The sequence below is a fragment of the Ursus maritimus genome, unplaced genomic scaffold, assembly GCF_017311325.1.
Source record: "Ursus maritimus isolate PB19 unplaced genomic scaffold, ASM1731132v1 scaffold_14, whole genome shotgun sequence".
NCBI lineage: Eukaryota > Metazoa > Chordata > Mammalia > Carnivora > Ursidae > Ursus > Ursus maritimus.
The window spans coordinates 44,148,442-44,151,174 of NW_024423786.1; the positions used below are offsets into that span (position 1 = coordinate 44,148,442).

General features: G+C 62.2%; 1 long non-coding RNA gene across 1 annotated transcript; it reads left to right on the forward strand.

Annotated features, from left to right (window-relative positions):
• The first annotated feature begins 10 nt into the window (after positions 1–10).
• Positions 11–1,318, forward strand: LOC121102516. The gene is made up of 2 exons (XR_005834584.1): positions 11–339; positions 1,042–1,318. It is a non-coding gene; the product is annotated as an uncharacterized LOC121102516 (long non-coding RNA).
• Positions 1,319–2,733: the final 1,415 nt, after the last annotated feature.

Sequence of the window (2,733 nt, forward strand, 5' to 3'; positions counted from 1 at the left end):
AGGAGGCCGCCCAGCGTGCTCTTCGCCCTCTCCCTCCTACTGTGCTGGCCATTGTGTTTGTTGCTGAGGCCGGCCCCTGCCCCTCACTCCCCTGGCCTGGCATCCTCCCCCACCTCCCCTTGCTCACCCCCCCCCCAGCCTGCCTCTCTTTACTTTGGTCAGCTTCCCTTGAGGCTATTGTCTCAAGGCTGGCGGTGACTCTGCAGGTCACAGGTTATCGGGGAGAAGGGATCACTCAGTGGGGGCCTCTGCAGGCAAAGGCATTGTTCGCTTTCTCTTTTGTTTTTCCTCCAGACTACTCGGGGGCAGATCTTGCAAGAATATCGAAAAATCAAAAAGGTAAGTCTCCACCCCTTGTGGGGGGTGGGGTGGGGTCACACGAAGCTGTCTCCTGAAGGTGAGCTGCCCTAGAGAAGGGCCTTGGCGGGGCTGGGGTCTCAGGTCCTCAAAGCAGCTCCTGCCCCCTCCCCCCCAGTTACAGCAAGAAGCTCAGCCCATCCCTCCCTTGGCAGCAAAGCACCCTTGGGCACTCCCACTCGAGTGACTGCAGCCCCCAGGCTCTTGCCAGCTCCCTCCAAGGTCAAGGGAGGAGCTCAAGTTCCCCACCCCCAGATGTGCCACTAGAAGGAATGTCTCCTCAGGGCTCTATCAGTTCTCGCTCCGAAGGCCACTAGCTGTGGGTTCACCACGTGTGTGCCCCTGTGCGCCAGGGCATTTCTGTGCCAGCCAGGCCCCCGCCCAGGAAGGAGGCTTCATGACAATCCTGCCTCTGGCCACCCTCATCCTGGCAGTGACCCTCTTTCCCAGGATGGGGCTTGGGGAGGGATACCCGCCCAGGGCTCTGGCCTAAGGTAGAGCAAGGGTCCTTGTCATTGTGTGGTGGGCACTGGCCTCCAGGCAGGGGGAGTGGGAGCCCAAGGTGGCCCGTAGGCTGGCACTAGGCTGGCACGCGCCCCACGAGGCAGTGCTTGTCCTCGCCCCCCGCGCTCTGGGACGCCGGGCGGGCTGGAGGACGCGGCTCAGGCCTGCGCTCTCTTACAGACCAACACCAACTACAGCCAGGAGAAGCACCGCTGCGAGTACCTGCACAGCAAGCTGGCCCACATCAAGAGGCTCATCGCTGAGTACGACCAGCGGCAGCTGCAGGCCTGGCCCTAGCCTGAGGCCGCGGGGCAGGAGGTCCTGCTTGGCCCACTAGGCCAGCTCCCCTTGCCGGGCTGACCCTTCTGGATGGCGGGGGAGCTGGGGCGGGGGCGGGGGGGGGAGCTACAGAACAGAAAAAGAGATTTATTTAAAAAAATAAATACGAGGAAGACCACGTTCATCTGAGCCAGCAACGCCGGCTTTCAGGGGAGCCCCGCAGACCTGGTGCCCGCAGCTCACAGATTCAGGTGGGGGGGCCGGCGTCTCATCCCACTCCCTCGGCCCCCCCACGTCTGAGGAGCCCCCACCCGGGATGGGCTCTTCAGGAAGCCCACCTCCTCTCCGGCCCGCAGCCCGAGGGGCTTCAGTGCCCCCTCACGGAAAGACTCCAGGGCCAGCCTACCTGCCTTTTCTAGTTTTCTACAGAGACAGCCACTTTTAGCTACTGCTTCTGAGACTCCGTCTATTTTTGTATGAGAGAGAAAGCATCTTTTCTAAACCTGTGCCCCCCCTCCCTGGACACCAGGGTCCGGATGCCACCCTGTGTCCTTCCTGCAGTATTCAGATGCCGGCGGCAAGTTCAGTTGTTCCTGAGGGCTGAGGAGAGAACCGAGGAGGGGGTGGCGGGTGGGGGGTGGGGAGGTGCAGCCGGCTCGCCTCCCGGGCTGGGGTCTGGCTGTGCTCCTGCCGCTAGCCCTCCCTCTGGTCTCCAGCCTCTCCCCGCCTAGGCAAGGACGGGGTCTCTGCCCGAAGGGGGTGGAGGCCCGCCCAGGTCTATTTCGAGAACTCCAGCTGGCCTCCGAGCAGCAGCTGCCAAGCTGCGGGAGCAGAGCAGCTCTCAGCCCACCAGACCTGCCCTGCTATTTCAGGCCCTCAGCTGTAGGGGGTCACTGGGGGTTTTCTGTGCTACGAGCTCACACTGCAACAACAGTGTCAAATTTTATTTTATTATGTTCTCGATTTCCCCTTTGCTGCTGCTTTTCTTTTCACGCCGAGACCGTGTGGTCTCCATGCTGTTGACCTCACTCCATCCCTCAGTTTGCTTGTGGGTCTTGGGGTCATCTTAGCAGAGCCACCGCAGGGTTTGCACTCAGGGAGGGGCTGGGGGTCGATGGGGTCAGGGGACCCCCCGAGAGCGAGCTCAGAAAACGTGCCCTCTCCGCCCACTCTGGGGGCAGGGGATCCATGGACACCATAATTGCTGCTTAGTAGCTGTGCCTAGTCTAGTGTCCCCCAAAGTGTCGGGGGACCACGCGCACGCATGCGTGCGTGTGTGTGCGCGCATGTGCACGCGTGTATGTGTGTATGTGTGTGTGAGGGGCCCCGCCGGGGTGCAGTGGGGCCTGAGGCGTGTGTTCACATTCAGGGCCACATTCAGCGAAGCCACCCAGGACTGGGGAAGGCGGAGGGAGTGGCTGTAACCTGGAGCCTGGGGCTCGCCAGCGGGGGGAGGTGGGGGGCTGCTGCCGCCAACACTAGCGAGGCAGGGAGAGCAGAAATGCTCAGTAGACGTGTCTATTTTTCTAAGCCACGGGGATGTCTCCTAATGGCTTCCCAAAGAGCAGGCACCTGCAGTCCGCCCCCCCCCCC